Genomic DNA, 12,611 nt, shown 5'->3' with positions numbered 1-12,611 from the left:
GTTCTGACGTTGATTTGACGTTACTATTGAAAGATGCCATTTTAACATTTACATCTGTTATACCTCCACATACAAGCTCTATTAATTGTAGTTCAGTAAAAGTAATTTTTGTACTCTTAAAAAGTCTAATCTTCTCTCTTGCAAATTCGCAATATGAATCAGCTGCATCAGATGTATACAACACCGCTTTTTGAAGTTTCTCAGATAGATTTTTCTTTTCTGGATAAAGAGCCGTTAATTCTGTACGGAAATTGGTCCAAGAGCGACCGTCCGTAGGGTCCCATGATTCGTACCATACTAATGCAGAGCCCTTGAGGGCCTTACCTGCCTTAGCAACAGTTGCGATGCCGCTCCATCCAAATTCTTGTGAGAGGGTGTCTATTTTGGTGCACCAGGACTCTGCTCCACTGTCGCTTGTAGCGGGATCAAAAGTGGGCAAAGCGATGTCCTCGTCTTTTCTGTGGGCCGCGGAGACAGCATCCTTGATCGCTTTGAGAAGGCCTTCTAAGGCTTCCACATTCATCTGAAATTATATAAATTTACATTAAAACTGTGGCTGGATACAATCGCACTTCTGATGTAATCTATTTTTTTAAAAATCGAACAATAACTAGTCAGGTATGTATTAAGCAATTAATAATTAATTAAAAGCAGACTAATAAATATGCTCATTCAGGAATTTTATCTAAACGGACGTTAAATAAACTATTCACAACAATCAAATACTTACGTCTTGATTAAAAGTATATTTACGGTAAAATCTAATTAAGTGGGCTTTAGTTTCAGGAAAATAGATAAATGATAATCAATTAAATATTCCACATTTTTATTTCATAATTTAAAGGATTACCCATCATGCATAAGATAACAAACACATAAGTATACAATTGAATTAACAATATTAATAGCCATAAAAAGGTACTTAACTTACGATTTCGGTGGTACTTTACACTTCAACAACTTCTCAGTGAATGCCCCTTGTTAGGCCTTGACTTAGCTATTTATGCACAACGATCACGCCATTAGTGCCATTCCCCTCGACCAATCAGAAACGGGGGAAATGCATTTCAAGGCGAGTAGTCAAACATGATACTTTCTATACAAGTATTTACAAAATTACATTAAACGGGCCACCAAAATATGTAAATTGTAATATAATATTGATAAAATATTATTTTTTACCATGTTTTACAATTATTTATCAGTATTTCAATAATACAGTTAATAATTGACTAACTAACCAGTTGGTTGGTTGTTGTTGATCAAATAAACAGGTAGTGACACGAATTGTCAATTGAGTTACTTTCATACAAATCATCATTAGTTTATAACGACTACCTTCGTTTTATTTAATAAACAACAACCTCAAACATTATTATTAACTAAATATAATCATATTCTATCAAATGCTTTATTTATAGCATGGAGTTTATTAATTCATACTAATTAAATGACGAGGTGTATTGGGAGTCATGTATGAAACGTGTTACCTCTAAAATGTATGAAGAAGCGTCCCTTTCCTCTTAAAGACTAACCTTATCTAAAAACGTTTCTTATCAAAGCACGCATAATTACATCTACTTATACTACAGGCCATTACCAACGTCGATCATCTTAAAGAGAAAATCATTACCAAGAAAGGATGCAAGATTCGATTTAAGCATTGTCATGCATAGTCATCCATGAATATATCAAAGACTCCGTATAGACAGATAAAGTCTACGAAAAACACATCTCGAAACCATCAAGAGAAATGCACGTTCGCCTAGATGGCGCTACACCTTTGTTTGACTCTATTTGATTTATAAATTCTGTAAACGGTAAATAAATCACTCAAGAATAACCTTAAAAAACTATGGCTTTCCGACACTTAATTTTTTTTATTTTTTTTTATCGGATTGTTTTTTTTTTCTTTTCTCTCTTTTTCTTTTTCTTTAATTTTTATCTATTTTTTTTTTTTATTGTCGTCTTGCTTTGTGGTTCGAATTAATATCCATATACTTTTTGGTCTAAGTACCTATATAAATATATATTTTATGAGTATTTGTTTATTTATTATTATATTATTATATATGTATATATTGGTGTATTAATGTAATTGTATATGTATATATTTGTTACCATGTGTATACAAAATTTGCATTTAATTCTTTTAGTGGTTGTACATTTTTGAATTCGTCACTCATCGTTAATTCGCTTCTACTCATTTCCTCAATGGTTGAATGGAAGAGATCCCATTAAGGGATAAGTCCGCCTACATTGTATATTACTGACTCTGTAACTGTGTCTCTTTTGTTTCCTTTATGTACAATAAAGCTTATACATACATACATACATACATAAATGTGTATTTAATAAACTAACATATTCATCTATGTTCGTGTAAGTATGTAGTACCTAAATAAACGCGATTGTAGGTACATAGCTATTGCGCAAAGTACAGACGTAGTGTAAAAAGATTTGCCTTCGAATCGTTACGGAAACGTATGAGCGTGTCATGCTAGTTCAGTCAATGTCAGTACAAGATGTACTGACATTGACTGAACTAGCATGACACATACGAACGTCTCCGAAGGAAACCCTTTTCGCACTACATCTGTATGGTTATTTGCCTATTTATAATTAAATAGGTAGTTTTTAACTCATAAGGTTTTCTTACCACGTTGCCATGGTAACTTCAAAATATGTATACTCGTTATTGCCCTAATGAGTTTACACACACATCGCTGCATAAATGCACTTGCACACACATACATACAAAAGATATCCGTATGGCGTATCCGTCATGTGGTTTCATTCCCGATGACGCTCAGATTGCCCTAACGAATTTACACACACATCGCTGCATAAATGCACTTGCACACACATACATCGTCCCATTAATGCAAATACCGACTAAGTGACTTTTTGACGAAATCGAGTTTTTAGCACATATAGAATAAGGTTTTCAAGGACTACAATATGTTAAAACCCATGTATTGATACGACGCTGCATTCAAAAGATAGCTGTCGCATAAAGTTACTTAATGGTCAATTTTTTGCATTATAAACTGCCAGAATGTGATATGAATATTTAATATAAACTTTTATGCTTTATCCGCCAAGTAGAACATTTTAATGGTGTATAGTGTTTTTTTGCATTTAAATATTTTGTTAAAGTAGCCATCTTATGTTCTACAAAAAAGTTTAATGTGTACATATTTGATTTTTGCAAATAAAACTATCAACAAAATTATTTATTTTAAGCCAGGCTAAATACACCAAATGTCTTTAAGATGTTTTTCCAGAAGATGTTTGTTTACAAACATCAGCAATGTCATACTACCAAAAAGTTGTATAGGGACTATAATTGGTTTTGTATGTGATGTGACGAAGGAAAGGATAACGGTCTATTACTGCAAATACCGACTATGTGTAAATAGGCGATTTTGTGATAATGCGGTTTTAAAGTTTGAAGGCACGTTTTATATGAAAACATGAAAAAATGTACGTTATGTGTATGGCGTTTTAAAACCTATATTTTTTTGTTTATTACTTTGTCGTGACGATCAAATACGATTTAATGAAACAGTCGAATACCTACTTAGTTGGTTTTTCCTGTAGAAATAAATGTTTGCATATTTCTCTTCTTTATACATATAACCCATTGTTTGTCTTAAATTAAGCTTCGTTTTTCATATGATGTTTTCGTGATTAGCAAAAAGTGCGTTGAAAACCTCCTCCGTTTTTTTTAAATCGGTTAAAAATACACTAACACAAACGGTTTAAGCTGAAGGAATCGAATTTAGTGTAATTTTATGTTTCATAACTTCGATGACCGTTACTAATTACAGTGTTACATTTAAATCAAATCTTTTTTGCCACTTCACCGACTGGTAAATGCTCTCTTAGTTCTTCGAAAACGGACGAGAGAGTTGCATTTTATCGATAAAATCTTGTGGTTTGCATTGGTGCAAGGTTATTTCATACTAATTTTAATTTGGTAACCTAAGCTGGTTGGCAAATAACCTTAAATTAACCTTTGAATTACGATAAATAATACAAATCGGTTCAGACGTCTGTGAGTAATCGCATAACATGTATCGTTGTTTTAACAACTCGAAGTGGAATTGGCCTACGAAACTAAATTCACTGTGCCAAAGTCACTGTATTGTAGACGTAGGTAGATGATATTCTTATTATTAATAAAATAGTGATAAAGTTATTAAACGTCATCTTCATCGCTGTTGATTCCCATACAGTGACATCTAGCATCTATTTTTAACGCCTTACCAAGTGAGCGTCGAATCGAGCCCTGCATACATTTACAATGAACGGTGAATCCGATTCGACGCGTCGCTAATGGACGTAGTTTTATAAGAAATTCAGAAGGCGGTTAAGTTCATGTCGAGATCTGGATGTAGCACAAGGCAAGGAAATCAATGCCACAAATTGAACTCCAGTTCAGTAGAACCACCTCAAACCTCGTAACGTATCATACCATATTTCTATCTCAGTCTAAAGCTCGATAAATAACTAGCTATCTCTGCGTTCAAGAAAATGGACTTATGCAGACGTTTTGACAAAGGTATCATAACTAAATAGTACCATGAGTGCTTCCAATCACTTAATACCTAGTTAGTCTAGCATTGTCAGCCGTGTTACGGATGTGTTTGTATCGAATTCCACCAGCGATGAAGATGTTGTTTAATAACTTTTTATCACTCTTGCGCAGTAAGTGTGCAATCGCACGCAGGCGTATCAGGAGTAAAAGAAAAAACTTTTTCCCAAGGGAGTGTTTAAATTTGTATTTTGGACTACCATAAATACTTTTTTATCTTTTTATTGCAAGTGTGATAAAAAACACTGCGTGTAACTGGGGGCGTAAGAATATTGCAAACATGATTGCTTTAAATCGCCCCAGAAACCTATGTAATTACCGTTACACATTACTTTTTCTTACTTATTACTTCATCTACGCCTACATTTTAGTGACTTTGGCGTAAATGATTACTAGAAAATAAACTATTACTTCAGGTTATTGCGCGTACAAAAATTATTAACCTATATTAAATGTAACAGTGTAGATAGTGAAATTTTGAACATAAATTATGGCGGACTTCGGATTGCTGAGACAGTGAACTAGTATGTAGTAAGTACCTATGCATATTATGCTATTACCCAAAAACGCATTAACCGATTTGTAAAATTCTTTTTGTGATTTCAAGAGAATGCTATTGCGTTACTTCTTGTTAAATTTTACTGAAATCGGTTAAAGTATTTTGTGAAAAATCTCCTAAAACCGGTTGAAGAGGATTTTTTTAAAAAATTTTTTTTTGAGAATAATCCTTCAAAACCTCAAATAAAGTATTATTAATGGTTAGTAATGTTAAAAAACTTTTTATTACAAATGTACCACTTTAATTAACAATGATAAGTGAAGTTTTGTAACATAAAATTAGAGCAGCTATACTTCCTGCAGCTAAAACCGCCTATGTCATTGAGAATATTTAATATATTTTGAAATAAGTTCAAAACTTTTGTATATTTTTTCTTTTTTTGCAAATCATTAGTAAAGTGTATGAAAAGCAAAGCTTAATCAAAGGGAAACACTGCTTTATATGTATTAATAAAAGAAATATACACATTTTTATTTCTACAGGAAAAACCAACTAAGTTTGCTACTATTTTTTTTTAATCGTAGTTTTATCGGCAATCAAACACAGCCTGGATAATTTTTACGATTAAGTATTAAACAAGACAATACGGGCTGTAGAATGCTGTATAAAAATAGTAATTTTTTTCATGTTTTCATAAGAAATCGTACCTTCAAACATTAAAATCGCATTATCTCAAAATCACTTTTTTGCACATAGTCGGTATTTGCAGTAAGGGGACGACATACAAAAGATATCCGTATGGCGTATCCGTCATGTGGTTTCATTCCCGATGACGCTCAGATTGCCCTAACGAGTTTACACACACATCGCTGCATAAATGCACTTGCACACACATACATACAAAAGATATCCGTATGGCGTATCCGTCATGTGGTTTCATTCCCGATGACGCTCAGATTTGTCAAATCTAACCTTTACCAGTATGACAATAGGAGTCAAAACACACGTCTTCATGAAAGGATATTGTTTCTCATACAGATATATTTCAATTGTTGGCTCAGATTATTTAGGTCCCTAGGGGAAATATACGCTACTGCGGTTTTCTGTTAGCTGCAATGCGAATATTTTGAAATGGTGCAAAATCATTTGGTATTTATTTTCCACTTCGACACCTACAAATGGCTATTATAATATGGTACATTCAAAAGTACATACATACATATAATCACGCCTGTACTATCCCATAAAGGAGTAGGCAGAGCACATGAACTACTAAGTTTCAGTGCCACTCTTGGCAAAAAGGGGTTGAAAGAAATCCAAATTGTTACATTGCAGTGACAGGTTGCCAACCTCTCTCCTACGCCACAAATTAACCCATATCCCACAGTCGACTTCTACGACACCCACGAGAAGAAAAGGGATGGTGAAATTCTTAACCCGTCACCACACGGGGCTCTAAGTACGGTGACATTCAATAGTAGCCGATCAAATAACGGTCTAAAATTAACTACTGTTCTGTTCTGTAATCACTTTTTTCTGTTTTACAATGTTTTCATTATTAAAAAGAGTGTCCACCGGTTCTAAATGGTAAGCGTGTTTAGTGAATACATGTAGAACTCAACATCATACATAGTGTAATAAAGGAAAAAATGGATTAGTTACTATTGACCCTCAGTCTAAATTTGTATACCCCCGCTGTACCTTACACAATTTGCCATACTAAGTACTCATGGTATATGGAAAAATCTTAAATTCGCGCTTGCTTTCCTCACAGTTTCCCAAACTTTAAACACAAAAACTATACTAAGTATTTCGAAACATAACAGGCTATAAAAAATTATATTTGATTGAATCCTATAAAATATAAACGTATTGCGTTTATTTTCAAGTAAAAAAATCAGAGTAAACAGGTCTAGGTACCTAAAATGCTGCTCAATATTATTTTTTATATCGTTGTTGTAAATGTGAACGAAGCAAGCGAACACAGCCCCCTCCGAGTGTACAAAGGAGGGCCGGACTTAGAAAAGGAATTTCCATTCATCGTACTATTCCAACTGAAGAAACCGCCATACAGCAGAAAGTGCACCGGCAGCCTAATATCTGAAACTTTGGTCCTCACTGCAGCGCATTGCTTGTCGCCAGCGAATGTTCGAGCAAACACAGTAAGATACGGAGACTTCACTCTCCCGGGCAATGAAACAAAACTGTACAGCGAGATATTAAAAGCGTTTGTCCCTCAAGTAGAAGTAGTTGATATTGGAATAGCTCTAGTCCAAAAGATATCTAAGCCTCGTGCGAAGTTGCTAGCTATAGACTACAAGACTCTATATGGACTACCAGTTAAATACGCTGGTTTTGGCAGATTGAAAAAATCATACAAAAAAGTAGATTATAGTAAAGAATTGTACAATCTTTCTTCAGTACCTCTTCAAGTGGGTGAGGGGATAATAATACCTTGCCCAAAGAGTGTCAATACTATGTATGTGGTGTGTGTAGTTTCGCGATGCTCCAACAGATGGCATGCGCCTCGTCAGGGAGATTCAGGGGGCCCGCTCGTCTATAATGGTAGCATCATCGGAGTTGTTAGCCAGGGTACGATTTGGCCGCCTTCGCAACAATTTGCTTACATCAGTTCATATTTGGAATGGATTCAAGGAGTGATGCGTTTCAACGGTCACAATATTTAAAGAAGTTTTATTACAAATTTTATGACAACGGATGCGGTACAAATTAACTGCCGTTATATTATCTTCAAAGACCGCAAAATAGTGGATATTATTTTTATACCGGCAACATTATGGATATTATAAGCTCGATATTAAAAAAAAAGAATAAAACATCAAATAATCAAATTCGTATATTCAATTATAATATTATAATATCTGGGCAACCGAGCTTCGCTCGGTTCTGTTTCGTATCCTTGACATGTGTCGCCATCTAGTTCAAAAATGAATAGTACCTACATCGAGCGAAAGAATTCTCAGCCTTAACAACACAACTACTCCACACGAGATGGCGCGCATTTCGCCACAAAAACTCAAATAGTGTATTTTCTATTCGTTTTAGCCTTGACCTGTGTCGCCATCTAGTGTTTGCAATAAATAGTACTTACATCGACCGAAAGAATTCTGTCTTAACAGTACAACTACTGCACACGAGATGGCGCGCGAAGAAAAACGCATGAAAACTCGAAAATTCGCGTTTTCCGGGACCTAAGGATAAGTTAGACCGATTTTTCACCCCCAAAAACCCCCACATAACAAATTTCTGCGAAATCGTTAGAGCGGTTTCCGAGATCGTCAGTGTAAATAAATATATATATATATATATATAAATAAATAAATAAATAAATAAATATACAAGAATTGCTCGTTTAAAAGTATAAGATAAGATTCAATTATAAACTGATGCTACTTCAATTTGTTTTATTTCAAAAATTCAAAATTTAAAAAAAAAACCACCGTTTTATCGAACAACCACTCACCTCTGAACGATATCAATTTAACTGGAAGCCAACTCTGGTTAACAATTGGATTTGGTTTTGATGTAATTTTAATACAAATGTCCTGCAATATTTTATTATTTATTAGAGAACTATTATCCTGAATAATAAATATAATAATCCCATCGATTAGCATAATAAAAAGTATTCCATTTCTCTTCATTGCGATATTTTCTGCACCTATTAAGCTCTTATAGATCTCTGTTTGGAATAAATGTTAGCTGGTAGAGAATTCCTTCTGGCATTAAGTTCGTCACTTTGTACATTTTTTGACTGTGCAATAAAGTTTAAATAAATAAATAAAATAGTGCGTAGTTTTTTTAATTAGTTCGAGTCCCTGATGAGCGAGCGAGCTATATTTAGAAAATGTTTAAATGCACTTTTGTTCCTTTTTTAAAAATAAAAGAATGACTCCTTTAAGTAAAATGAGAAGGGTAGTTTCCTTCCCTCGACATACTGATTATCTTTGCTAAGTATGAGTACAACACAAGAGCCAAGACACAAGGACACAAGGGACACACAAGACACAAGGGTCAAGAGCAAGAGAGGTGAGTCTTTTTTGAGCTTACCGTGGGACTCAGCCAATTGAATGTCCTATATCCAATATTTTTTATCAAAACCAGATCAAAACCTAAATCTAAACCGGCCTCCTCAAGTGTAGCACGTTGGACGATTTAATCGACATGTCAATCAACCTGACTATCATAATATTCAATAAAGCACAAAAACTGGTGTCATGGCGTACAAAGACTTCACCGCTGGCGCTTACGCTAGTTTTTCATGGGATAGGAGGCAAACGAGCAGACAGGTCGCCTGATGATAAGCGATCACTGCCGCCCATGGAGACCCGAAACACGAATTAGTATAATCATCATAGCGGTCCCGGGTTCGAATCCCGGTAAGGGCATTTATTTGTGTGACGAGCACAGATATTTGTTCCTGAGTCATGGATGTTTTCTATGTATATAAGTATTTATATATTATATATATCGTTGTCTGAGTACCCACAACATAAGCCTTCTTGAGTTTACCGTGGGCCTCAGTCAATCTGTGTAAGAATGTCCTATAATATTTATTTATTTAATATTTATTTACCTAGATGAATTAAACTTCGTAATTTTAAATTCTACCTAGATATACGAAACGTGAAATGACTGTCATTCAGTTCATCTTTCGGATAAACCCAGTATCCGAAAGATAAACTGACACTGAACTGAACGTAACAACACTAACAACACAACAATAGTTATTTGTTTTTCAAGGGGGCAAAGTTGTTGTTTGACCGCACGTGCTGATATTGATACCCGAGCAAGCGAAAGATTCCAATATTGAACCGCGAGCGTAGCGAGTGGTTTAAAAAGTGGAATCTTGAGCGTTGCGAGGGTTTCAAGGCACGAAGGTTAAACAAACTTTGCCGCCAAATGAAACACAAAATTCTTCACCACTCTAACACGAACAAAATACTGACTATAAAACATCAAACTAAATCAAATCCCTCGATTTATTCAATATTTTTGATTCAAAATTATCATTTTATAGGTAAATTTTATCAGCTAGCGTAAGACATCACATCAAGTTAAAATTTGTATGAAATTACCCGGTTGGTGTGGTGAAAAATATATTGCTTATTTCACAGTTTCTTAAAATTGGATCGTAAGAACTACTATTTCGAAAACAGGCAGTAAAAACTTATACTTGATTGAAATTGAATCCCATAAAATATAAATATGTTGAGCATATTGCTTTCATTTTAAAATAGAGAACATAGCAGTGTATACATATGTTTAAAATGCTGTTTATTACAATTTTATATATCATTATTGTAAATGCGAACGAAGTACGAGGACACAGCCCCCTCCGCGTGTACAAAGGACGGCCGGATTTAAAAAATGAATTTCCATTCGTCGTACTATTCCACGACAAGGAACCGCCCTACTTCAGATCGTGCACCGGCAGCCTAATATCTGAAACTTTGATCCTCACAGCAGAGCACTGCTTGTCGCCAGCGAATGTTCGAGAAAACATAGTAAGATACGGAGACTTCACTCTACCGGGCAATGAAACAAAATTATACAGAGAGATATTAAAAGCGTTCATCCCTAAAGCAAAAGATATTATTGACATTGGAATAGCTCTAGTCCAAAAGATATCTAAGCCATATGCGAAGTTGCTAGCGCTCGATTACAAGACTCTTTATGGTCTGCCTGCTAAGTACGCTGGATTTGGCAGAATAAAGAAAAACTTATTCGCTGTTCCAACAAAAAAGGAGGGTAACAGAATGTTATCAGTACCTCTGCAAGTGGGGGAGGGTATAATAGTGCCTTGCCCAAAGCTTAATAAACCTGTGCCTGTACATAGAGTGTGTGTAGTTTCGAAATGCTCCGACAGATGGCAGGCAGTTCGTCAAGGCGATTCAGGAGGCCCGCTCGTCTACAATGGTAGTATCGTTGGAGTTGCTCAGGGGTATGCTACTACTCATACAATATCTTACCAATTTTGTATGGTCAGTTTGTATCTGGAATGGATTCAAGGAGTGATGCGTTATAACGGATACAAGATTTAATAAAGTGATATAAATTTAATAAGCATTTTTAAAAAAAATTTTTGGCCTTTGTGGTGAAGGGTTAAGAATTTCACCACCCCCTTTCTTCCCGTGGGTGTCGTAGAAGGCGACTATGGGATATGGGTTAAATTGTGGCGTAGGCGAGAGGCTGGCAACCTGTCACTGCAATGTCACAGTTTCGTTTGCACTGAAGCTTTAGTAGTTTCATGTGTTCTGCCTACCCCTTTATGGGATACAGGCGTGATTGTATGTTGTATGTATGTATGTAAATTTAATAAGCATTTTTAAAAATTTGATATACTTGTAAACAGACGGACGGACAGACGCACGAGTGATCCTATAAGGGTTCCGTTTTTGCTATATGAGGAATGGAACCCTAAAAATGTGTAGGTTCTATGATTTCTGGTCATAGAGGATCGAAGCGTGTCGAAACGATCATTAAAAAGTCGATTTTTAACCCCCGACGCAAAAACGACGCGGTTATAAGTTTGACGTGTCTGTCGGTCTGTCTGTGTGTGTCTGTCTGTGGCATCGTAGCTCCCGAACGGATAAACTGATTCAGATTTTTTTTGTTTAACATCTGAGTTAGTCACAGTCCCGGTTCATGTTTCATGAAAATCGGTTTTGAAATCGGTTTTTTTTTTTAATTTTTAATTTTAAATTGCATCGTTTTACTTTTTGGTTAGAAATGAATAATGTCAAATGACGACGGAATGATATTTAAAGTTTCTATTTTCTATTAGCTTTTGCCCGCGGCTTCGCTCGCGTTAGAAAGAGACAAAAAGTAGCCTATGTCACTCTCCATCCCTTCAACTACCTCCACTTAAAAAATCAAGTCAATTCGACGCTCCGTTTTGCCGTGAAAGACGGACAAACAAACAGACACACACACTTTCCCATTTATAGTATTAGTATGGATACTATTTAGATTATAATGCAGAGTGGTCACTTTATTATGTATGTGTATATATGCGATATTTTATAAGTCACAAATGGATAGGCCAGAGTTGAAGTTCAAAAAAACTGAACCATCAAGAATATTAAACACATATAACTTACAAAAATAAAAGTAGTTAACAAACAAATAAAATAAACAAGGGCAAGTTAGTTTCGACAAACTCAGTTTGTTCAGTCATCTGCATATTCTTCGAATACCGTAAACATATCTGACACTGATAAAGCAAAAAGTGAGTGTTAAATATTTGTGCAACATTTAAAAGACATAATATTACCGCCAATAGTGGCAACACAACCCAGGATGGCAACATAACCACACCTTGGACACTGGTGATCAAATACAATAAAATTATGAAAGAGGCGCGTTCCAAGCACACAGTCTAAGCTCGTGTAGGTGAACGCGTACTAAACTTGTATGAGTGAAATCAGGTCGAAGGTTCGCATTTTTGACAGGCGGTAACTGGGGGTGGCGACACTTTTAGCGGGGAGC

The 12,611-nt window shown here is 35.2% G+C and overlaps 1 protein-coding gene across 1 annotated transcript in view; it reads right to left on the bottom strand.

Moving 5' to 3' along the window:
* Positions 1–12,611, bottom strand: part of LOC125237003 (B-cell receptor CD22-like) — a 440,892-nt gene that overhangs the window by 80,906 nt on the left and 347,375 nt on the right. The window lies entirely within an intron of this gene.

This window comes from Leguminivora glycinivorella, chromosome 20 (genome assembly GCF_023078275.1).
Source record: "Leguminivora glycinivorella isolate SPB_JAAS2020 chromosome 20, LegGlyc_1.1, whole genome shotgun sequence".
NCBI lineage: Eukaryota > Metazoa > Arthropoda > Insecta > Lepidoptera > Tortricidae > Leguminivora > Leguminivora glycinivorella.
Note: the sequence above shows the minus strand (reverse complement) of the source record. Positions and strands in the feature narration are given on the sequence as shown.